Consider the following 26,876-nt stretch of genomic DNA (forward strand, 5'->3'; position numbering starts at 1 on the left):
GTTGTCCAAACATCCTTCCAGGTGAGGGGACACTTCACCTGTGAATCTTCCGGGGTCGCCCGTTGTGTCCGCTGCTCCCGACGCGGCCGCCTCTACACTGGTGACATCGGCTCCTCCGCAGTTGTGCGGGTAGGGTTGTTTGGGGGGGGGGGGGGGGTGGCGGTCGACGATATTGTTCCCTTTTGTGCGGGAGGGGTGGATTTTGGGGGTTTGATGATCGGGATGCTGTCTTTTTGATACGGGGGTTGAGGTGGGAGTTTGATTTTTCTCTCTGAACGACTTTCGTGGTTTTCCGGAGAAGAAAAAAAGCTCAAGAATTGTTTACGGATACCTGCTTTGATAATAAATTAACCTTTGAACTATCCGCTCCGAGCGGGACTTCCTGGTGTCCAAACATTTTCATTCCGATTCCCACTGGGGAATGTATTGATGTTGAAAATGATCATAACATGATAAGGAATGGCTACAAGTGGCACATGCAACTCGTTCATTATCTGATCCAGAAACACGTTATGCCCAGATTTAAAAAGAATTGCTCAGCATTTTGTTTCCTTGTGAGGCATTTCATCAGTTTGTGTCAGGGCAATCTTTTGATATTGAAAATGATCATAAACCTCTGATTGCATTGTTTTATGCGGGGGGTGGAGTGGGAGTGTGGCTTTTCTCTCTGATAGATGCTGCCCGGCCAGCTGAGTGGTGGTGTGTCATTTTAGGAAGCAACAATTCTCTCTTCAAATGAATTACTGTCTAATCTTGCTGTTAACATTGTGTTTGTTACAAAGCCCCAGTGTCTGGAAGAGCTGTCACCGTCATGGACTGTTGGTGCAGATTGGGATGGCGGTGGGGTGTCAGTGACCTCTGTATCAGAGAACAACACGGGTTTCTACATCCTCCTGTGAGATATAAATGTCCTCACAGTGGGTTCGGATCAGCTGGCATATCTGGAGTTTGCAAAGGGAAAGGGAATAGGGAAGGGGCTGAGGAGAGAGAGTTTTAATCAGCAAACCATCGTCCGGGATGGAGGGGTACAGCAGCTGTCTGATAGATCGTTCTACAGTGATTGTATTTTTAAAAAATCTCACAGATGGTGACGGAGGAAGAGGCTTGCTGAGGGAGGATACCCGGAGGTGAGCAGGTCAGACACGGTATCAGGAGAGTGACAGTGATGTGATTTCCTGTGTCACGGGTACAGACAGTCGTCTCAAGTGAGGAGTTTGTGTGGAGATGCAGCTTCCCTGGAGGTGGAGGAAAGAGGACACACCAACAGGTGGAACCAGCTGTGGGAAGACATGGTTTTGTCTCCATCAGACCCTCAGTGAGATGGTTCCAGTTATAACGTGCAGGGGTGAAAGCACAGTGTTTGGGGTCTGATTTAATCACTGATTCTGACACAGTGAGAGGGTTAGTTTTGCTGTAAGGCAGCAACATTAATGGAAGAAGACACAGGAACTTCATCAATTGCCAGTTGTTTAGCCAAAGTGATCAATTTGTATGTTACCTTGACAGAAACAGATATTCCCAGTGGTGACAAAGGGGTGCAGTCTGGTTTACTTCAGGTTGGAGAGGGATGTGGAGTTTTGAAATCAATGCCTTGCATCGTTAATTTAGCATGTCCGGAGTGATGGATCACACAGCACGGAAACAGGTCTTTGGCCGGCCATACCTGTTCTGACCATCCACTCACTGTCTACACTGGTCCCATTTATCAGCACTTGGTTCATAGCCGACTGAATCTCGGCAGTTTCAATGCTCATCCTCTTCGTAAATGTTGTGAAGGGACCTGCCTCCACCACCACCTCGGGCAGTGTGTTCCAGATTTCAGCTACCCTCTGAGTGAGAAATCTCTTCCTCAGATCCCTCTAACCCTCTTCATCCTCTGCTTAAATCCATGCCCTCTGATCGGTGACACCTCTGTCCCAGGATCGGGGCCGATATGGGCATCAGTGAGGCCTTTGATAAGGTTCACATGGTAAGTTGCTGTGGAAAGTCAGATCACACGGGATCCAGGGAGAGATGGCTCACTGGATGCACAGTTGTCTTGATGGTAGGAAGCAGAGAGTGATGCTGGGAGACATTATTGGATTCGAGGCCCCGGCCTAGTGAGGTTCCCCAGGGTTACACCCCATTGCTCTCATTATTCATTGATATTTAATTATATTTCCATTTGCACAGTTTGTTGAATTCTATGCTCCACTTGATCTTTCATTGATCCTGTTATTATTCTAAAGATTTTCTAAGTGTTCCTGTAGGAAAAACAATCTCAGGGTTGTATGTAGTGACATATACGTACTCTGATAATAACATTTACTTTGGACGTCAACCATTATTGTCATCTGGATCAATAATTTGGTTAAGAATGTACAGGGTATGTAGAGTAGGTTTGCAGCAAGTTCAATTACATTTTTCTGAAAGATATTAAGTATAATCTCTTCACTCTGTTTTCCTCTCTGCACTCGAACACCCCCTCCCCTTACTGTCTTCCATCTCTGCCCCGTCCTCCCTCTCACCCTGACATACATTCAGGGTGAAAGTGAATTATTTTCGGGGAATCTGAAGGGGAATTCTTCACTCGGAGGTTGGTGAGAGTGTGGAATGAGCTGCCAGTGGAAGTGGAGGATGTGGGTTTGATTTAGACACTAAAGAGGAATTTGGGTGAGGACGTGGATGGGAGGTGTATGGAGGCTCTGGTGCAGGTAGTTGGAACCAGGCAGTAACAACAAAAACAGGTCAGCATGGACTGGAAGGGCCTGTTTCAGTACTGCTGCTCTCTGTGACTCGAATAATATTCTCATTTGTAATTTCCACAGTCAGTACTTTGCTACTTATGAGTGAACCCAGAAATTTACTCAAACAAGAATTGAAAGACTCTTGGCTGGCGACAAAAAGTGTTCACAAGCTGTGATACTTGCCAAAGGGGGTGCTACTCAGTAATGACCATGCAGGGTGCCCAAACTTTTGCTTCGGGCCCTTTTCCGTTTTTGTTTTTTTGAAATATTAAAAGATGGAAATAACAATGTAATCTTGCTTAAAATATATTTAAAAATGTGTCATCTTTAACTTTATGCCTTTTGTAATCAGGTCATCGTTTACTCGCTTAGCTATTCACAGTAACAGAAATTTTGAACAGGGGTGTCCAAACTTTTGCATGCCACTGTATATATCCTGTGCCTTCCAAAAATTCCAGACATTGCTGCTCTGTTTTCATCCCGGCCCATGTTTTTTTAGATCAAATTTGACCAATTTTTCCCGCGTGCCTCTCTAATTCTCTTTATTCCACCTGACTTTAGCTTCTCCTTCTCTAATGTCAGGGTGAATTTGATCACATTAAGATCACTTACCCCTAAAGGTTCTTTGGACTTAAGTGACCTAATTAATTCTGGTTTATTACAACACCCAATCCAGAAAAGCTGACCCCCAAGTGGGCTCAATCACGAGTTGCTCTAAAAAAGCATTTTGTAGGCATTCAAGGAATTCCTCCTCTTGAGACCAACACCATCCCAATTTTCCTAATCACCTGCATGACAATCCCCCATGACTACTGTAACATTGCCCTCTTGGCATGCATTTTCTATCTCCCATTGTAATTTGAAGACCACATACTTACTACTGTTTGGGGGTCTCTGTACAATTCTCATCAGGGATTCTTTTTTACATTTGCTGTTCCTTAATTCTACCCACAGATTTTACACCTTCCAACCCTATGCCACTTCTTTCTAATGATTTTATTTAATATTTTACCAACAGAGCCACACAACCCCACTACCAGCTTGTTCTTGGCTTCTTCTTTCAAGAAACATATAAGTATCTGGGAAACAAGAGGACCTGCAGATGCTAGAAATCTAGAGAGCCACACACAAACTGCTGGAGGAGCTCAGCATGTCAGGCAGCATCTATGGATGGGAACCAATATTTCGGGCCAAGACCCTTCACCAGGACTCTTGATACCCACATATCTGGAATATCAACAAGCAAATAAAATAGAAAGTAGAGCAAAATAGGGAAAACCTTTGACAAAATTCAGTTCAAGGCTTTAAAAAGAACTACCAAATAGAGCTCAGTAATTAACAAATACAACACAGGCAATAAACACTTTCATCAATACTGACATCGACTTTTTTTTAAAATAAAAATATCTTGGTCCCATTTCAATAAGTAAAATTTAGAAAGATAAACCAGAACTTAAAAAAGCTTTAGAAAAGACTATTTACACTCAAACCCACTTAGATTAACACTACCTTGGACAGATGGAGGAAGAGAAATAATATACATGAAATAAAAAATATCACAGAACAGTCAGATAAAACTTCTAGGTATATATATTTTCATCAAAAATGAACTGGATTCAGCACTCCATGTGTGTATATGCAATTGTGATAAGAAATACAGACAGGAAAACTTAAATGAGAGGCCAACTCAGAAAAATGAATCATCACTATGGAAGGAAACATTAATTAGTTGAACGAGTATGATCCTCCATGGGAGACATCCCAATGATCTGAGCAGATGAGATGGTGACAAAATTATACATTAATCAATACATTATTTCAGATAGGACAATTCATAATAACCATCCGGATACAATATTACAAGATAAACAAGCAGGAACAACTCCCTTAATAGATAAAGCATTTCCCAACAGACATATGTTCCTCGACCAGTGGAGCACTTCACCACAGGTATTGTTCGTGTCATCAGTCAGACAAACAAAAGATTTTCTCTGTCAATCAGCTTCAAAATGTTTCTACTCTGACATTGCCACGCCCCACTTCTGATTTCCTTCTCCTCGACTTCTTCACTCTGCAGAAAACTCAAAGGAATCCTCTTCACCACAGAGTGGTGTCTGTTTGGAATCCGTCACCACTGGATGATGGATCCAGTGGTGGATCTCACCATCCAGGGAGAGTGAGAGATGAACAACAGGGGAGGATTTAAAAGGACTGTCGTGGAACTGAATCACTGGCAGCGTCCAGCTGGCTTGAGTTGACTCACTACTGTACACTAGGTGTGTTATAAATTCAGTAAGTACCAGAGACAGAGTTGAAAATAGAACTGATTTATTTGTCTTAGACCAAGAATATTAAACTCCAGTCCCATTAAAGGTGAATATGCAGCAGAAGAAATTCCTCCCATGCCCAGTGACCAGGGTGCAGAACTGGGTGTGGTGAGCAGCAGCAATAATTGCAGAGTTCAGCACCGACAGTCACTCTCGAAGTTGCATTCAGCAACGGTGATAGACAAATATCCAGCTTGCAGCTTATTGAAACTTTCTCCCCAGTGTGAACCTGGTAGTGTGTCACTGCTGATGTAACGACCTCTCAGTAATGTTTCCCAGCTGAGGTAATGGTTTCTCAGTAGCAGCAATGTTTAGGCTATGACTAGAGATAACAGGGTTTTGGAGTGTGGGGCTGTCCAATGACAGAAATGTCCTTTCTTGTGAGTCTGGAAGAGTGATTTTCATGGTCTTTTGCCAGGGAGAGATGAGAAAATGCAAATGGAGAGAGTGGGCCCTTTTTCTTTTTTTTATTTGTTTTCTTTACTAACCCTCTGGTCAAAGTAAGAATTACAAAGATCAATTGTTTAATCACATATTGTTTACTGTTATTTCAGGGTACTGATTTGTAGCAGGGGACACATCACACAGCATCCATCCAAACGAGATTTCTTAAGTTTAGCCAGGCTGGGGTCTATCACCCCTTATATTAAGCTGCTAACTGAAGTGAGAGTTACGCAAGGTTAATTCACTGAGTGAATCGCTTCCCACATTCACAGCAGGTGAACGGAATCTCCCCAGTGTCAACAGTGATACACATTTGGTGGATTTGGCTGAGAGAATTTTTTCCCAAAGTCTGAGCATGAAATCGGCCTCTACCCAGTGTGAACTCGCTGGTGTCTCTGTAGTTGAGATGTCCGAGTGAATCCCTTCCCACAGTCTGAGCAGGTGAACGGCCTCTCCCCAGTGTGAACTCTCTGATGTACCTTCAGTTGAGATGACGAAGTGAATCCCTTCCTACAGTCTGAGCAAATGAATGGCCTCTCCCCAGTGTGAACTCTCTGATGTACCTTCAGATGAGATGACATAGTGAATCCCTTCCCACAGTCTGTGCAGGAGAATGGCCTCTCCCCAGTGTGAAATCGCTGATGTATCTTCAGTTGAGATGACGAAATGAAACCCTTCCCACAGACTGAGCAGGTGAACGGCCCTTTCCCTGTATGGGCTGACTGGTGTGACAGCAGGTGAGATAACCGATTGAATCCCTTCCCACAGTCTGAGCAGGTGAACCGCCACTTCCCAGTGTGAACTGACTGGTGTCTCTGCAGGAAAGATGATTCAGTGAATCCCTTTCCACAGACTGAGCAAGTGAATGGCCACTCCCCAGTATGAACTAACTGGTGTCTCAGTAGGTGAGGTGACAAAGTGAATCCCTTCCCACAGACTGTGCAGGTGAACGGCCTCTCCCCAGTATGAACTCGCTGATGTACCTTCAGTTGAGATGAGCAAGTGAATCCCTTCCCACAGTCTGAGCAAGTGAACGGCCGCTCCCCAGTGTGAACTCGCTGATGTAACTTCAGTAGACATGACTGAGTGAATCCCTTCCCACAGTCCGAGCAGGTGAATGGCCTCTCTCCAGTGTGAACTCGCTGATGTACCTTCAGTTTATATGACCGAGTGAACCCCCTCCCACAGTCCGAGCAGGTGAACAGCCGCTCCCCACTATGAACTCGCTGGTGAGCCATTAGGGTGGATGATTGAGTAAATCCTTTCCCACACTCTGAGCAGGTGAACGGCCTTTCCCCAGTGTGAACTGACTGGTGTACCAGTAGGTAGGATGACTGAGTGAATCCCTTCCCACAGTCTGAGCAGGTGAACGGCCTCTCTCCAGTGTGAACTCTCTGATGTATCTTCAGTTTAGATGACGAAATGAATCCCTTCCCACAGTCTGAGCAGATGAACGGCCTCTCCCCAGTGTGAACTCGCTGGTGAGCCATTAGGTCAGATGACCGAGTGAATCCCTTCCCACAGTCTGAGCAGGTGAACGGCCTCTCCCCAGTGTGAACTCGCTGGTGAGCCATTAGGTCAGATGACTGAGTGAATCCTTTCCCACAAATTCAGCAGATGACCAGCCTCTGCCCAGTGTGAACTTGCTGAAGTACCTTCAGTTGAAATGACTGAGTGAATCCATTCCCACTGTCTGAGCAGGTGAACTCCCATGTAAAATGACAGGCATGCCAGTCAGTTAGATGATTGAGTGAATCCCTCCCCACTGTCTGAGCAGGAAGGATGATCGTGTGAATCCCTTGCTGCACTTCTTAAATATCTGGACAAAGACAGCAAAACTGGCGTGTTGTGTTCGGGATTCCCGTAGACAAATTCCTTGTCATTTTTAACCTGTAAAAAAGATTTACAAAATCCATCAATGGGTGTAGGACAACATTTCAGATAAGATCACTTGAGTTGTCAAGGTGTGATCTGACATCACACTGTTACAGTGAAGTTCATCCCAAGTTGGAGAGAGAAATCATCTTCAAACTGGGCACAGTGCTGATATCTGGAATGACCATCAAACTCTCTGATGCTCCTCCTGTCTCTATAAGAATGGAGCATTTCTGCCATCTCCAATCTGTGACTTGGCTCAGTTTGACTCTCTCCATTGGTATTATTCCCTGTTACCACTGAGCTGCATGGGCTGCTGGCCCCACAGTAACTGAACACTCTGACGCAAATAGCCTTTGTTAACATGCAGGTGGGAATCTCACACAAATATCTGGAAGTGCATTTCACGCACCCACCACTCTCTGTGTAAAAAACTTACCCCAAAATCCCCTCAGTATCTATTTCCAAGCAGCTTAAAATGATGCCCCCTCATGTTAGCCATTTCTTCCCTGGGAAATTTCAACAACAGAACCATGGAACCATAGAACATTACAGCACAGAAACAGGCCTTTTGGCCCTTCATGGCTGTGCAGAACCATTTTTCTGCCTAGTCCCACTGACCTGCACCTGGGCCATATCCCTCCAAACCCCTCTCATCCACATACCTGTCCAAGTTTTTCTTAAATGTCAAAAGTGAGTCCGCATTCACCACTTCATCTGGCAGCTGATTCCACACTCCCACCACTCTCTGAGTGAAGAAGCACCCCCTAATATTCCCTTTAAACTTTTCTCTCTTCACCCTTAACCCAGTACCTCTGTTTTTTTCCTCCCCTGGCCTCAGTGGAAAAAGCCTGCTTGCATTCACTCTATCTATACCCATCATAATTTTATACACCTCTATCAAATCACCCCTCATTCTCCTACATTCCAGGGAATAAAGTCCTAACCCATTCAACCTTTCTCTGTAACTCAGTTTCTCAAGTCCCAGCAACATCCTTGTAAACCTTCTCTGCACTCTTTCAACCTTATTAATGTCCTTCCTGTAATTAGGTGACCAAAACTGCACAGAATACTCCAAATTCAGTCTTACCAATGTCTAATACAACTTCACCATTACATTCCAACTCTTATACTCTATACTTTGATTTATAAAGGCCAATGTAACAAACATCTGGCTATCCACACGATCAACATCCCTCATCATTTCATAAACCTAACAAAGGCTCTAAACATAAACAAGGAAATTAAACATTGCTTTGAGGATTTGTTAGAAGTCTACAAAATTGAGGGTATAGATAGGGTAAATGCAAGCAGCTTTTTCCACTGAGGTTGGGTAGGATGACAACCAGAGGTCATGGGTAAGTGGGGAAGGTGAAAATTTAACAGGAACAGTTGGAAAAGCTCTTTACTGAAATGGTCGTGAGAGTGTGGAATGAGATGCCAGCACAAGTGCTGAATATGAACTTGATTTCTCAATTAACAGAAGTTTGATAGGTACCTGGATGGTATGGGTATGGAGGGCGATGGTCCCAGTGCAGGTAGTTGCATTAGACAGCTTAAATTTTTTTTTGGCATTGACTAGAAGGGACAAATAGCTTGTTTCTGTACTGAACTTCTCCATGTTTCTGTGAGAGAGAAGCTGGCCAAACGTGTTTGGAAGGGAAAAGGTAGGAGTGACAACGGAGCAGCAATGGCTGGAGTTTCTGGGAGGAATTCCGGAGCTGAGTGACAGATACATCCCAAAGAAGTGGAAGCATTGGAAAGGCAGGAGGACACAACCGTGGCTGAAATGAGAAGCCAAAGCCAACATAAAAGCCAAAGAGAGGACAGACAAAAGAACAAAAAACTATTGGGAAGCTTTTAGGAACCAACAGAAGATGACTAAACAAAAAGTCAGATAAGCTCAGGGCTTGGACTGATGATTAATGAGTCAGTCATTAATGAGTCTTGGTAGCACCCAGCAGTCTGAGACATTTAGAGGAACAAAATATCCGAGCTCTCAATATCTCTTGAAACCCAAGTTTCCCTGTACCAGTTACCTTACAACTTTTATTTTGACAGGCACATACAAACTCTACACCCTCACTTCTGAAGAACTCACACTTACAAGTACTCCTTGACTAGAAAAACAGCCAGTCCCAATCCACACTTGTCAGATCTTTCTGATACCATCAGAATTGATCTTTCTCCAATTTAGAATCTCAACCCATGGTCCAGCCCTCTCCTTTTCCATATTTACTTGGAACCTAATGTCATTACAATTGCTAGATACAAAGTGTTCCCATACACTAATTTCTGTCACTAATGCTGGATCATTTCCTAACAGCTTATTGCACACCTCTATGTCGGGAATACTACGTCCTGATTAAGGGCACATTTGACAAACTCTACCCCATTTAGTCCTTTTACAGTATGGGAGTTCCACTCAATATATAAAAAGTTAAAATCGCTTACTATATCAACCTTTGTTTCTTAGCATAGTCTGCAATCTCTACAAAGTTTGTTTCTCTAAATCTCTCAGAGTGTTGGGAGCAACAAAGTCCCAATAATGGCTACAATATCATAATTCCCTGTCCTGAGCTCATCGGGCTGTCCTACGATGCTTCTTGCATTGTGATATACACAGCTCAGCACATTCATCGCACCAGGCTCAACCATTTGATTGCTAACTCTGTCTGAGGTCTGAACAACATCTGTCTGGGTGTCAAGAAAGCAACCTCTTCCTCAATGTCACAAAGACAAGGGAACTGGTTGTGGACTACAGAAGGAATGGAGACAGGCTAACCCCTATTGACATCAATGGATCTGGGGTTGAGAGAGTGAACAGCTTCAAGTTCCTCGGCATAAACATCACCGAGGATCTCATGTGGTCTGTACATACCGGCTGTGTGGTATGTGGCCGTGCGGCTCTTTCACCTCAGACGGTTGAAGAAGTTTGGGATGGGGCCCCAAATCCTAAGAACTTTCTACAGGGGCGCAATTGAGAGCATTCTGACTGGCTGCATCACTGCCTGGTATGGGACTCTGCAGAGTGGTGCGGACAGCCCGGCGTATCTGTAGTTGTGAACTTCCCATTGTTCAGGACATTTACAGAGACAGGTGCATAAAAAGTCCCAAAGGATCATTGTGGACCCAAGTCACCCCAACCACAAACTGTTCCAGCTGCTACCTTCCAGGAAATGGTACCGCAGCATAAAAGCTGGACCAACAGGCTCCTGGATGGCTTCTTCCACCAGGGCAAGAGACTGATTAATTTATGCTGATACAATTGTGTTTCTGTTATAACCACTGTCCTATGTACAAACCATTTATTATAAATTACACATTGCACATTTCGATGAAGAAGTAATATGAAGATTTCTGCTGCTCATCTATATGAATGATATAAGTCAATTCATTTCACACACTTCACTATCTGTTCCGGCATTCTGACTCCAATTCCCCCCTGCAAATTTAGTTTCACGACACACCCTCCCCATCACACACTAGCAATAGCAAGCCTTACCACCAGGATATTAGATCTCTGCTAGTTTTAATCTCCAAACTAACAAATCCCCTATCAACCATTTGACATTCCTCTGCCAGGTAATCCCCCCAACAGTTTCTAAAGTGGTCTATCTGTTGTCGTACAAGATGGCCACAAGAGTACTCTGCAATGGATATTTAACCTCATTCCCCTTCCTGACTCTCACCCAGTTTAATGTGTCCTGCACCTTGGGTGTAACTCACCTCTCTTGATGTCATATCTATCACCCCCTCTGACTCCCAGATGATTCAGAATTCATCCATTTCCAGCTCCTTAAAGTGCAGGGTTACAGGCTGCAGCTGGATGCATATCTTGTAGGTGAGGGTATCAGGGGCACTGGAGGTCACCCCGTCTTCCCACCAATGTCCCGCCTAATTTGTAATGACCAGTGTGCCGAAACACCTTGTGCTGTGCAATTTTTACCCACTGACAACAACATGCGCACACTGAATTTTAAATAGGGAGGTATTTCTTTTAACAGCTAGCAAATCACAATTGATAAGAACTTTGATCTCCTCGGGGTTTGATCGAGTTCATGTGCACTCTCACACAAACTATGCAGTAGGCCTGTAGCGGGTTATGAGGGATTTTTTCACTAGAGCTTTTGTACATTATCCATATGTGATTTGCTCGCTAAATGATACTTTAAAAAGTCAGATTTCCAAATATCACTCCACTTCTTCCCACTTGTAAATTCTCCAACAACTTTTGCATCGCAACAATACTGTAACACCAGTTTCTGTATTGTACATAAATATATCCCCTGAACCCTCCCCCAAGTGACAGATGGTGTTGAACTCAGTGATGGCAATGCCAATGAACATAAAGGGAAGGGCAGTAGTCTTTCTGTCTCATTGGAGTCTGGCACATTTGTGATGTGAAAGCTATTTGTTGCCCAGGACAAAGGTGCTTGATATAGTTATTTACCCAGAGAGAATGGGTCAAAACATGTTCTGACGGGTAGAACAATGCAGAACGAAAGGAGGTAGCTCAAGCAACACACACAAAATGCCTGAGGAACTCAGCAGGCCAGGCAGCATCTATGGAAAAGAGTACTAATGCTGAGTTCCTCCGGCATTTTGTGTGTGTTGCATGGATTTCAAACATCTGCAGATTTTCTCTTGTTTACGATTGGAGAAAGAACAAAGGTTATTTTCTCAACTGGTGATGTAAAAGATGTTTCTTCCCTTTCTCCGAGCTCCTAATCCTTGCATTTAGATAGCTGGAGCTCAGCTCTGTCCGAGAGATCCATCGGTTCCCATTCCCTCATCAGCCGGAAGTTCCCCGGGGCCTGTGTACGGATCGTGGGGCTGAGAGAGAGGGAAGAGAGCAGGACTGTCCCAGGATTGCGGACTATGATGTCCAGAGTTCACAGCAAATGTCCCTTTGTCGGTGTTTAAGATAGCAGCCCGGAAAATCATTCTTACCTTTCCCGATCCTCCAGAGGTCCTTTGTGTACGGCGCGCATGCGTGCTATTCGGCGACGTCATCGACCTTGATGCCTGCGCATTTGATCGTTGCTTTAGAGGCAGCGAAATTTTAAACCCAGGGGTTTATGGGTAATCGAGCTGCCATTAAACATTCCTGTTAGCACCGGTTTCATGTCCACACCGCAGGGTTTTTACTGTGTAGCTGTTTTAACGTAGAAAGCGGCTCCAAAAACCAATATACTCAATATCAACAGGCATTCCATTTATTTGATGCCTATCGGACAACCCTCTTGCAAAGGCAGATATAAAACACAAGAGATTCTGCAGTTGCTAGAAATACAGACACACACACACACACACACAATGCTGGAGGAACTGTGCAGTTCAGGCAGCAACTAAGCAGAGGAGTACACAGTCTAGGCATGCTGAAGGGGCTCGGCCTAAATGTTGTCTATTTACTCCTCTCCATAATTGCTGCCGGATCTGTTGATTTCCTCCAGTATTTTGCAGAAATTAATCACCTTTTTTTTCAATCAAGCAGTTTCCAAATGTGTCTGATCTTTCATTCGTAGCCACATCCTGCAGGTTCAGTTTCTCTTCTTCCTCCTCCTTGTAAACTCCAGGCCCCATCTCTTTCTGGAACCCCAAACCCCTGACTGGCAACTTGGTTTCTGACTCTGCTCCATCGAAGATTCACTCGCTAGTCTGCTGTCAGACTTCAGAGGTGCATTGTAACAAACCAGCAGTTCGAGCGAAGACCTTTGAAATTAGTGAGAATGACCTAAAACATAGAAAAGAGCGGAGAAGAAGGAGTTTAACCATCTTCGTCCGGAGCCCTGAAGAACGTCACAACCACAGTGAGCTCATCGTCTTATTCAGCCCGGAGAAAATCATGCAGGGAATTCATGCAGGTGTATAAGATGATGAGAGGCATTGGTCGTGTGGATAGCCAGAGGCTTTTTCCCCTGGGCTGAAACGGCTAACACGAGGGGAATAGGTTTAAGCTGCTTGGAAGTAGGTACAGAGGAGATGTCAGAGCCAAGTTTTTTAAACAACAGTGGTGTGTGTATGGAATGCACTGCCAGCGACGGTGGTAGAGGCGGATACAATAGGGTCTTTTAAGAGACTCTTAGATAGGTACATGGAGCTTAGGAAAATAGAGGGCGATGCGGTAGGGTAATTCTAGGCAGTTTAGAGACTAAGTTACATGGTCGGCACAACATTGTGGGCCAAAGGGTCTGTAATGTGTTGTAGATTTCTATAATTCTATGAAATTCAAGGGAAATCTCCTATCAGACGGAGTGGTGACTATTTGCAACCTGTCATCACAGGGAGAGTGAGAGCGGAACGGCAGGGGTAGATTTTGATATACTGATATGGAAAAGAAACATGGGCAGAAACCAGATGGGCCGAATGGCCTCTCTAGTGTACATTGTGAGTGCGGTAGAGACTGTAAGTACCTGAGACACGGGATCTGATACAGAAGTGATTTATCTTTCACAGACCCACAATATTAAACGCCAGTCTATTTTAAGGCTAACATCAGCAGAACAGACTCCTCCAATGCTCAGTGACCAGGGTTCAGTCCTGGATGCGATGAGCAGCCGCAAGAACTGCAGAATCTGACAGTAACAGTCCCTCATGAACCTGCAGCTGCCTTCAGTCACCGTGATGGTTAAACATTTAACACGCAGCTGATTTGAACTTCCTCCCTGATGTGAAGTTGCTGGTGTTGCAGCAGCTGGGATGATTGAGTAAAACTCTTTGCTCACTCCGGACAGAAATGTGGCCTCTATTTATTGTGAACTCACCGGAGCATCACAAGGTGGGTTAACTGAATGAGTCTCTTCGCACACACGGAGCAGGTGAACAGCCGCTTCCCAGAGCGAAGCTGTTGGTGTATCTGCGATAGCAGACGGAATCCCTTCCGAAATGAGAGCCAGTGAATAACATCTCACTGCTATCAACGGCATGGCGATGTATCTAATCAGATCACGGACATGGACACGTGTTCGGGCTCTCCTTGTAGCGAGTGGGGCGCTGTCTTCTCCAGCATCTCCGCCTCCACATTCAAGGATCGGCGGCATTCAAGCGCTGGTGAACTGACAGATACAGCGGAACTAACGAGCTGTTGTGTTTGTGATTCCCATACCCAAATCCTTTGACTTTTCTAAACTCTTAAAAGTTTACAAACCACGTCAGTGGGTGAAGGACAACATTTCAGTTCAGATAATTTTAGTTTCTATGGTGCCTTCTGAGAAAAACACTGTCACAACTCAAAATAATTTGGGGGGACAAGACTTCATCTTCTAACTGGCCACAGTTCCGGAATCAGGCTGATGCACCATCAATAACTCACTCTGAGACGTAAGAAGCGAGATATCGGCTTTTATTGACTGTAAGAATTAACAACACTACATCCTGGAGAATGAGGCCGGGCACAGGCCTCAATCGCCTTTATACAGGGGTCTGTGGGAGGAGCCACAGGAGCAGTCCAGACAGGTTTATGTAGTTCACCACACAGGCACAATATCAAACTCTCTGCTTCCCTCTCTGTGTCAAAATGGATCATTCCTCCCCTTCATCAGTTTGTCTGTCTCCTTCGCATTCTGAGTATGCGCCACACACCTACTGAGATCACATTTTATTTACACGGCTGTGACTGGAGACTTTCTGATTATTATGTCCCTCCTGGCATTTGACGGTGGTAAACTCAGAGTCAGAAATGGTATTGAACCTCAGGAGTAGGTGATTAGGCTTTTTCATTGGAGATCTGTCAGAAATGAGCCACGCTCCCGAATAATGGCTTCAAGACAAATTCAAGGAAACAAAGTTTATTAACAGTTCTGCAGAGCTGGGCCCCCTCAGAGAAGGGAACCCTGAACCTTACAGGGCAGCAGGTTTTATCCTTCTTCCTTACCCCTCCCCTCCCTGACTCGGGAGGTACACAGTGTTTTCCCATTCCATATTTGGAGTTGTTTTTTTACACGTTTCTGTAAAACAATAGTCCATATCTCAGGACTTCAATGATTCCACAAACAGTTAATTTTGTCAAGGCTTCTGCATTCATAATTAGATCACACTTGTTTACAGACTTTAACCCAGACATAATTAAATCACATTTGTCCTCTGACTTTAACCCAGACATAATTAAATCACATTTGTCCTCTGACTTTAACCCAGACATAATTAAATCACATTTGTTTTCTGACCTTAACCCAGACATAATTAAATCAGAAACGCACATCTTAATTTTGAATCTCACAAGATCGATAAACTGCCGGTAGTTTGTGTCTGGATGAGTGGGTCGTTTTCAGACTGGAAGGAGGTAGCGTTTGGAGTACCCCAGAGATCAGTCCCTGACCACAGTTGTTCACAGTTTAATGTCCTGGCGGAGGCAGCGAGATGTGAGATGTCCCAGTCTGCTGGTGACGCTGAAAGAGTGGAGTTGGGGGAGGGGAGGCTATTCACATGCAATTTCGTAGCTTTGCAATCAGTACATAGTGCACTGTGGGGCTGCAATGGCGGGTTCCAATCTGCTAATTAAATTTGCTGACGGCACAACATTGATCGGCCGAATCCCAAATAACGAGGGAGCGTATAGAGAAGAAGTCATCACCCCGACACAGTGGTGTCAAGAAAACAACCTCTCCCTCATTGTAACGAAAACAAAGGAGCTGGTTGTGGATTACAGGAGGAATGGAGACAGGGAGCACATTCAACATTTCCAAGTCTGTTATTGACACAAAATGCACATTTTAATATCGATCATGACACAATGTATTTTATATATTGTTAATGACATAAACATATTTATAGATTGTTACTGACAGAGAATAGTATAACTTGTGTTCCGTGTGTTATCTGAATGTATTTGCCTGTGATGCTGCCACAAATCAGTGTTTCTCTGTCCCTGTACCTTCCCGTACTTGTGCACTTGGCAATAAAGTCAACAGGACCTGAGAAATCTCACTGAGATTTGATTAGTGATGATCATCTTGGCAGCTCGGTAGGTCGAATGTATGAGACAGTACACTGTTAAATGCAAAACCCTGAACAGTCTTGATGATCAGAGGGATCTTAGAATCCAAGTTCATCGCTCCCTGAAAGAGACTGCACAGATTGATCGGGTGGTTAAGAAGGCAAATGGCATGGTTGTCTTTATTGGTTGAAGCATTGAGTTCAAAAGTCGGGAAGTTGTGTTGCGGCTGTTACGAGCCTGCGGTCGTACTGTGACTGTTTCTTTAAAAGCGCCGGCTTGAGGAGGCGGGGCTATGACGTCAGTCACAGGCTGACAGCGCTCACTGTGGATTAACCATAAGAGAGAGAGAGCGATCTGCAGACAGGCAGTCGGGTGTGGGGGGGGGGGGGAAGAGGGAGAGGGAGAGGGAGAGGGAGAGGGAGAGGGAGGGAGGGAGGGAGAGAGAGAGAGAGAGAGAGAGAGAGAGAGAGAGAGAGAGAGAGACTGACTGGAAAAGCTGATAGCTTCAGTTAGTCGCAGCTGAGGCTTGGAACTCTCCGATGCCCACAAGAGTGGGTTGATCATCGGTACACGGAACCACAACGAATGTGTGTGGCTGTCACTTCGTATAATCCATAGGAGTGGATTGTGGAATATCTTGTGTTAACCCTTGCCTGGGTATGATGTGTGGTAACCCCTGGAAGACGGTATTCCTGTGACAGGTCACTTTTGCTGATAACTCGTATGTGGACGGATTCAACGGATAAGAACTTCGTCGATGGTTATTGTGAAGTAACCGCCTTTTCTCTACGTTTCACCCTGGATTACAAATATCTCTCTCCCGTCATTTATTCCGTGTATTACTGAACTTTCCTAATTTACCATCTCAAGACTCTAAGCTTTCTTTCCTCAGGCTTGATAGTCTGGGAGTTATATTTACACATATATACACTTCACACTGTTAACTTTCCTTTATTTCGTTAAGTTACTATAATATAAGTAGATACTAATAAAGAGAGTGGTTTTAACATCAAAACCAGACTCCAGTGTGAACGCTATTGCTGCTGGTTCGTTTCTAAAACGTTTCAGTTCGTAACACAGTTTTATAAAACTATTTAGACCACATCTGGAGTGTTTCATACAGTTCTGGTCGACCCCATTCTCGGAAGGATGTCGGGGCTTTGGACAGGGGAAGTTTACCTCTTTGGAAGAGGTTTACCAGGACACTGCCTGGATTAGAGGGCATGAGCTATAACGAGAGGCTGGACAAACTTGTGCTGTTTTCTCCAGAGCGGTGTTGGCTGGGGTGAGACTGGATGGACGTTTATAAGATTACGAGAGAAATAGATAGAGTGGACAGACAATATATTTTTCCTGGGGGTTGAAATGTCTAATACATTTAAAGTGAGAGGAGATGTGAGCAGCAAGTTTGCTTCTGTCCAGAGACTAATGAGTAGCTAGAGTCTCTGCCTGGTGGGGGGGGGGGGGGGGGGGGCGGCGCACCAATCATGTCACGTGATCCCGTTTGCCCCTCCCATTTAATCGCAGATGGGCAGCACCTGCACGTCTGTTTCCGAGGCCCCGCCTCCGGAATCTCCGCGCATGTTCACAGTCTCCGGGTGGACGGTGTTTTCCTCTCCGCTCAGAGCTGAAGTCGGTCGGCTGTGTGTTCGGGAAATACTCGTCTCTTCCGTCGGGATCACTGTCTACGGGCCGAAGGTATCACTTTCCGTCGGTGAGTATTGAGACCGATCCCAAGCGGGGAGATCCGATGTTGGCCGTGAGCCCCGAATTGAGGGCCAGTTACTCATTTATTTTCCAGTTATCTGGACTGGTCAGAAATGTGTCCCCTTCACTTAATCTGCATTGAACGATCCAAACCAGGAGCCCAGGCTGTCTGTTTCCACAGAATTGAAATGGAAGTCCCGCCGACAGGTCACGTGAGGCTGTGTGCCGCAGATTCGCCCCGCCCTCCGCTTTGTGACGCAAGATAACGTGGTGTGATTTTGGCCGCTGAGTCCCGTTAACTTCCCCGAACTCGCCTCGTTTCCTGAGGCTCCTCACATTTGTCCTGGAGCTTTCTGGCTGTTGTGTCTTCTCCCGGACTGGGGTGGGTGAGAAAGGAGAACGTCCCAGGTTGTGGGGATCTTTGATTTCACTGCCTGCTTTACCGAGGACTCGGATGTGCTGATCTGGATCCAAAGGACTGTGAATTTGGTGAGGGTCAAAGTATATATGGCAAAGTTCTTGTTGTTTCTTCTAACTTTGTCATTTTTGAATCTTTTATACAGTAGTATGTATCATTAATTCAGTAGCTGTGGTGTGTTCTGACGTCTCCGGATCGGCTTTTCCGTGTTTACAACAGTAGGAATAGACCTGTGAGTCTGGTGTTCAAACTGTGTTTGGAAATTCCCCCACCCCTCACTGTCACTCGGTGGAAATCAGGCAGAATCTCAAGTTGCACTAAAAACTAAATGTTTGAAGTCATTCTGACGAAACGTCATTAACCTGAATTGTAAAGTTTGTTCCCCTCCCCGCAGCTGTTCCTTACCTGCTGAGTGTTTCTATTAATTCCACTTTCTTTTGATTACATTTAACCTGGAAATGGAAATGACTCGATCTGTGATAGTAGAACAGTAAAGAAAGCACAACTTTTCCCTGTCAGTTATCCTGGAACCAGTTTGTCTGTTATTGCTGGAAATGTGTTCAGTGCAGTTGTTGCTAACGAGGTTCACATGAATAATCTCATGATCGGCTTTATGTATGAGGAGCATTTGATGGTTCTGGACCTGTGCTGGTTGGAGTTCAGAGGGACGGTGAGGTTTGTGGAGGCAATGTATGGTTAAGTAAACCTACCGAATAGTGAAAAGCCTGGATACAGTGGACATGGAGAGGATGTTTCCATTAGACAGAGAGTCTGTGATCTGACAGCACAGTCTCAGAATGAAGATGTTTCCCGTTAAAATTCAGTTGAGAATTTTCTTTTTTGCCAAAAGGTGTCCGAAGTGTGGAATTTGTTGCCACAGAGTGTGGTTGAGGCTGCCATTTGGGTATATTTATGACAGAGATTAATATATTCAAGATTGCTAAATAGCTTAAGGGTTACAGGAGGAAGGCAGGAATATGGTGTTGGAATAAAAATCAGCCATGTTTGAATGGTGGAGCAGATCAGATGGATCAAATCACCTAATTCTGTTCCTTATGTCTTACCATGACTGAATGATGGCTCCTTCTTATCCCATATTCTTTTGTGTCATGTGAGGGACAATAAAAGATTGTTCACTGAGATCCTTATATCTGCCTTCAACGTTTAAATTTCAGTGAGTTTTGTTCTTAGTAACATTAAGCAGAAATGTTTGGTTCTCCTTTTTATTGTTAATGTGCTTCATTATCTTTCATGTTAAAGTTAGACTTGTGGTGGGAGATTTATTGGAAGAAAAATCGGAACTGGAAGCAAACCACGACTGAAAATGAAGGAACAGCAAGAAGTGAACCAGCCCGAAGATTGAGATCATCAACTGGAGAGAACCCATCTGACTCAGAGATTCCAGTGATTCAGTCAGGAGAAAGTTTGGTGAGTCTCATTTACTCAAACATTGGTCCTTTAGACATTACATACCTGTACAAGGGAAGGTAGGAAACAGCTGGAGCGAGACTGAATGTGCCCTGCAGAACCAGTTGCAATCAGTCCAGGTCTGGTAATGTGCTTCGAGCAGCCCAGCCCTTTAAAACCACTCCCATTCTGTGGAAATCGAATCCGGAGAGAGTTACTCGGAGACCGTATAGTACAAACTCTTTATTCCAAGTACCTGGGGCTTACTCAGTTAGTCGCTCAAACAGGAACCGTCAATGACTGTTCCCGCCCAATCCACTAACTGACTAACAATTCCCCTTCACCACAGATATATCCATCCAGATACTCCCCACACAAGATAGGCTGGAACCAAAGTTTATTTACTACATGACAGGCTGGAGCCCCTAAAGACAAATTACAAAATAGTCACAATGGCTTACACACACAGAACAGACTGAAGCTGCCCTATCTCTATGCATGAGTGCACAAGGAGAAAAGCATCCTGAAACCCTAGCTAGCTACCCTCAAGAAGAAATATGGCTCAGCATGGCTTAGTACATCTATTGATCATCAGCAGTTTCTTTCAGAAAAACAGGCTGCTATTTTTTAACGAAGTGTTAAACGATACTTCATCATTCCCTTCTTTTTGATCATTACATGAGCAACAAAACAGTAATTTTTTTTTAGAGAAAGCAACCGAGTACAGCTTTGACTTCTCAGTGGGTAAAAATGGCATACAACAGTAACTATAACAATGATATGTACAACTATTAGGCCATAATGCAATATTATGCCTCACATATTACCAAACAGGCCTTCGAAGATCACCATTTTGACCCTTCAGTGAACCTGTGTAAATCCTGCCCTACTTTCTTGATGCTGTCAATCTCCTAGGCAATGTGCTTGGAGAGGAATGTAATGTTATTAGACTCATCAAGGATATAGGTGCAGCATTCAGTGTCAATAATAGCACAGGTTCCCTCTTCTTAGCTAGGATAAAATCTAAAGCCATAAGATTCTATACGACTGTTTGCCAGATTGCAATCATTTCAGTGGATATTTCTGTTACTTGGGCCTGTGTTTCTGACAGGGCCTCTGCAGTATTGTGTCCAGCTCCTCAAGTGCTTGTAGCCAAATTGATTATCTCTCGTGAATTCCCGGCTACTCCATAGGAGAGAAAAACTATCATCAAAGATCGCTCAGTCTCAGTTGTTCCTCTCGGCTGCTGGGCACCTGCAAGTATGGCCAGGATGCATGTTTCTCAGTGTAGGAAGTTCCGTTTGGTGGGGGCCTGAGATACATCTGTCAAAACACTGTGTCTGTCAGGGCCCCTAGTTCTACCCGTTTGACATAAGTGTGACAGAGACAGAAAGATCGTAACTGGATGCTGGGGTGAGCCCTCTCAAAGACATAAACACAAACACCACTGTTACGCACCCGTAACGGTTTAAATGAACCAGATATATTTACCACATATGTGTAAATATAACTCCCAAACCACTGAGCTCAGGGAATACCAAGCTCAAAGTCTTGAGATGGTGAAGTATGAAAGTTCAGTTCAGCCATGGAATAAATGGCAAGAGAGATATTTGTAATCCAAGGTGAATGTCGAGAGAAGGCAATTACATTGAATTCCACAAATTCCATGGTGATAAAACGGGATAACAGTCGCCGTAGGTCTTATCCGTCGTTGTTCTAAATCCACATACGAATTATCACCAGAAGTCGCTTATCACAGGAGTACTGTCTTCAGAAGGAACTACCACCCAGGCAAGGGCTAACACACAGGTAGATTCCGCAAGGTACTCCCAATCCAGATCCAACACACAAAGTATTACCGACATTGATTTCCACAGAATATCCACTCTCACAAGTGGTTACCATAGAACACACCAGAATCCGGCTAAAGGTTAACAAAAGTGGTAGCCACGAGATACTCCAACAAAATCCCCAAATGGATTATACGAATTATCACCAACAGTGATTGGTCACAGGGGTACCTCTTCAAGTGAATTACCACACCCAGGCAAGGGTTAGCACAAGTGGTCTTCACAGGATACTCCCAAACCAACAGATCCACTCCAGTGGATCAAACAAAGTGACAATCACACATTCAGTATACAATGGATCAATAATTAACCCACCCTTGTGGGCATAGGAGAGTCCAAACAGTGACCTTTGGCCACTAGGTCCTTTGTTTTGAACCTTCCATCTTCCTTCTTTCTCTCCGGCTGACTGTGTCCTTGCTTAAACAAAATAAACTTTGAGCTATGTGAACACAAGCTGCCAGCAACTGTAAACACGCTGCATCGTCAAATAGTTCCAGCCCTCTCTCTTTCTCTTTGTAAGAATCAAACAGGAGCCGAGAAAGCTGGCGGCTGACATCACTCAGGCACTATCTCTTAAAATGACAGTCCACGGCAAGAAACCTAGAGGTTCATCACTCTCTACTATCAACCAATACAATTTCCTTTAGTCCGAGAGAGTCCTTCTACTCAGTTCCTTCAGTAACACGTTTGTAGTCTGTTCGATGTATCCACCGAGATTGCCCTTTCAGTTTCACAGCCGTCGGAGTGGTCAGTAACACTTGATATGGTCCTCTCCACCGAGGTCTGAGTTTCCCTTGATCCCAGTTCCTGATCAGGATAAATTCCCAGGTTCTATGGTGGGATAGTCACTCCTCTCTGCAGGGTAGTTCTCTTCCTTGTAAGCCTGTCATACCTGTGAATGTAACGCTTGGAAAATTTTGGTTAGTTGGCATATTTATTTCCCCACCTCTTCCAATATCTAATTTTGCTGGTAGGCTTTCTGGGAGCAATGGTGCACAAGGTCTTGGTCGCCAGGATATTCTCATGGGCCATCCATAAATGTTTTAAACTGGTGACAACCCCGCTTTCCCCTATGGGGTAACCTTCATGGAATAGGGCAAACGGTAGGAACTTCAACCAAGTGAGTCCAGTCTCCGCTGCTGGTCTGGCCAGTTTATTCTTCAGAGTGCCATTGGCTCTTTCCACTCTGCCAGCGGCCCGTGGGTGGTGTACACAGTGGAATTGTTGCTGGATAGCTAGTTCGTTACATATCCCTTCGTTTACTTTCACCACAAAGTGTGGGCCATTGTCAGAGCTTAGCATCTTTGGCAAGCCGTGCCTGGGAATTATATCCCATAATAATACCTTCACAACAGTCACAGCAGTATTAATGGTAGTTGGAATAGCTTCAATCCATCTACTAAACACATCTATAATATCTAAGCAGTATCTATAGCAATGTACTCTAGGCAATTCAATAAAATCAACTTGTAGACACAGAAAAGGATCCACCTGTCAAGGGAGTCGTACCTGGTGTGCAGGGTACAGGTTACCAACCATTCCCTCCTTTCCCAGGTGTGTACAATTATGTATATAATCGGCCAATATTGGTAAAAACTGTGTGGGAACACAAACCTGTCCCGCTGGGGTGATCCAAAAACCTAGGTTGGGGTCTTTCTGGCACCCCATCTGGGACCACAGTTTGTGCTCCTCCTCAGAGGCGTCCCCCTGAAAAGTATGTACCTCCCACATGTCCGGCAAACCCGTTCTGCTTTAGTCATGGAGGGTTGCTTGACGGGAACCCGAGGAGGCTACAACTACTGAGGATTGTGCCGCACTTTTCACTGTCTGATCTGCTAGAGCATTGTGTTTAGTGACACAGTCGGACATGCGTGTGTGGGCCGCACATTTCATAATAGCCAAAACTCGAGGTAGCTGTAGAGCGGTGAGTAAGTTGTTTACAATGGCGGCATTGCTAATGGGGTGGCCAGAGGAAGTCAGGAATCCCCATGTTCCCAGAGAGCCCCGTAGTCATGTACTTTTCCAAATGCATAACGGGAGTCTGTGTAAACGTTCCCACTTTAGTCTTTTGCTGGGATACAGGCACAAGTCAGAGCAAACAGCTCAGCCTTCTGGGCAGAGACAGCTGCTTCAAAAGAAGCTTGCTGAACAATTTCACTGTCTGTCACTATCGCATAGCCAGAATATTGTTTCCCTACTGGATCCACAAAAGAGCTTCCATCCTAATAAAATTGCTTCGGGCCAGAGGGGGATATTGCAGAATGGATGGGAGAGTCTGTCCTTCCTTCACGGTGATCCGGACAGGGGGACAGTTGGTGCGACCGACTTCATGGCCTGAATTTGCTCAGAGATGGGGTACAGCGTCTTGGGATCAGTCAATATTAAAAGTGGGTCTCACCAAATGTCCCGCCTTCACCTCAGACTCCTTCCAGTATCGGAGTTGGACTGCAGCCAAGTCTTGCCAGTCTCCCTCGGTGCTGGAGGCTTGTTTCAGCAAGGTGTAGGCAATGAACTCTGGGCTCTTTGGCTTGAACCCAGGGCAAACACTAACAGTGGTATGGGGAACCACCATTTCTGTCTGTCACCAAAGGAAATCCGGAAATTCACCAGTAATGCACTGCCCACTTTTCCTTTAACCTCTCCAATCACCATGACTGGGAACTTCTGTACCTCGAGGGGTGCATAATATTGACTTTCCTCAGCTGAGCACCCCATAATGTCACAGCACAGAGTCACATGGGGGTCAACCACCGGCAGAAGGGGTTCAAACGCAGTGGAGTCCAGATTAAGTGCCCACCACTGGGGGGTCGGAAATTGGGGAGCTATCAGTTGTTCACCTGTCTCAGGGTGACACCATTGCCTGTACAGAGAATCTCGACTTCCAACAGACAGAGCAACTCTCTCCCTGCTGGATTACACCCCCGACTGCGGGGTGCTGACTGTAAATGAAACCACACACTGGTTCCCGTGGAATTCCACCTCCAGTGGCTGGTTATGTGAATACATACGTTCTGTGCCTTCGAACCCAGACAGAGTGAATGTTGCGTCTGATAACTGCAATCCCTTTTCCGATACTATTTCCCGATTGAGAGTGGTTGTGGTTGCCCCCATATCAATCATAAACAGAACTGGAATAGCAGCAACTGTCAATATTACACTGGGCTCTTCCTGAGGGGTGGTACTCACGGTAGGAAGCATCCTTGCTTGTCAATTTCTAAACTGTCCCCACCTGTCCCTTGGTAGGTTGTTGTTCCCATTTCTGATCTGCAGATATAGCCCGCTCGCATTCTTCTTCCCACTGAACATATTCACCTTTAATATTCTTTTCATATCTTTTTATTATTATTATTATTCAAAAATACCACAAGTGCATCGAAGTAACAACACTTACAATGCCTCATAAAAGAGGAAATTATCTTGAGGATTGAAAATTTTGTGAATTTTTAAAAAAAAGAAAAGTGAGGGGAAAAAAGAAGAAACCCATTGGAGGTACGACCCCGGAGCCATGCGTCATACAAAAAACTTCTAAAAATAAACATCAAACCGCCAAAAAGAAAGAAAAGATATATCAAAAAAATTTACATTTAGATCGTGGAGGAAATCTATCAGTTAACTGAAATGATAATAACGAGCAGATGAGCCCCATCTCTTCTCAAAATCAAATAAAGGTACAAAGGTTCGACTTCTAATTTTCTCCAAGACACAGCATCACCTGAGACATTTGAGACAATGAGACCATTGTGACAAAGTAGGAGCTGATATATCCTTCCATTTCAACAAGGTGCCCTCCTAGCTATCAATGTAACAAACATGTTGGTCAGACACAGAAATACCATGGATATTTTGAGGAATTATTCCAAAAAGCATAGTCAATGTATTAGGTTGTAAATTGATTCTGAGTGCTTTAGAAATTGTCGAAAAGACTGACTTCCAAAACTGTTTTAATATAGAACATGACCAGAACATATGTGTCAGGGTGGCTATCTCATTTTTACATCTATCACAATACTTGTCAACATTGGGAAATATTTTCGGAAGTCTCTCCTTCGTCAAATGGTAATAATGTACAATTTTAAATTGAATCAGTGAATGACTAGCACAGATCGAAAAAGAGTTAACAAGCTTCAGAATCCATGTCCAATCCTCCCATATAAAAGGGAAATTGAGTTCCTTCTCCCAATCCGAAGTATTGGGATCTATGATTGGGATCTAAATCCCAATCCCAATCTTAAGTAAAGGACACTTATCCCTTTGTAATAATAAATTATAAATTCTTCCAATAGAACCTTTCAACGAGGAGTTCATATTCATAATAGTATCTAACAAATCAGCCTCCAATATGTAAGGAAATTACTTAAATATTTTTGTAAAAAATGTCTAACTTGAAGATATTGTAGAAAATGTGAATATAAGAGAGAATACTTATCGACAAATTGTTCAAAAGACATCAATTGGCCTTCTTTAAATAAATCCAAAAAAGAATTAGTACCTTTATTTTTCCAAAGTAAAAAAAATTGGAACACGACAAGAAGGTTTAAAAAAGTAATTATGATAAATTATACTACAAAGTTTAACTTTTTTACGATTAAAAAAAATTTGTGGAACTGGGTCCAAATTTGTAAAGAGTGCTTAACCACAGGATATAGGTTTAAATTAGGAACTTTAGCTAATTGTATAGGTAGAGTAACTCCTAATAACAAATTTAAATAAAACTGTTTCACAGCTCTCAGTTCCTGGTCTACCCAGATTGGCTGTTCATTCTTATCAACCCAATATAACCAGAAGGACATACACCGCGTTACCAGCCCAATAATACATTCATAGATTAGGCGAAGTGAGACCACCATCCTTTTTCAACTTTTGCAAATGATATTTACCAATTCTTGGTCTTTTATTATCCCAAATAAATGATAGAATAATAGAATCAATCTGATCAAAAAACTTCTTAGTAAACAAAAACAGGAATATTCTGAAATAAATATAAAAATTTTGTTGGGTGGAAGCAGACACTTTGCTTGCTTCTTCTGGAATAATCCCAAAAATTGCTGTGAGTGGATTAGGTTGAACATCCACATCTATAACTTTAGATAATATTCCAAACACATCCCTCCAAAAATTGTTTAAACTTACACATGACCTAAACATATGAGTTAGAGTAGCCACTTCTGCATTACATCTGTCACA

The 26,876-nt window shown here is 44.0% G+C and overlaps 1 protein-coding gene across 1 annotated transcript in view; it reads left to right on the forward strand.

The window, feature by feature from the left end:
- Positions 1–17,884: 17,884 nt before the first annotated feature.
- The window catches only part of LOC140723824 (uncharacterized), a 746,760-nt gene continuing 737,768 nt past the window's right edge, over positions 17,885–26,876 (forward strand). The window contains exons 1-2 of the mRNA XM_073038369.1: positions 17,885–18,024; positions 19,696–19,863. The gene's annotated coding sequence lies outside the window, so the exon portion shown is untranslated. The remainder of the gene's footprint in view (positions 18,025–19,695; positions 19,864–26,876) is intronic.

This window comes from Hemitrygon akajei, unplaced genomic scaffold (assembly GCF_048418815.1).
Source record: "Hemitrygon akajei unplaced genomic scaffold, sHemAka1.3 Scf000139, whole genome shotgun sequence".
In the NCBI taxonomy this organism is placed as follows: Eukaryota; Metazoa; Chordata; class Chondrichthyes; order Myliobatiformes; family Dasyatidae; genus Hemitrygon; species Hemitrygon akajei.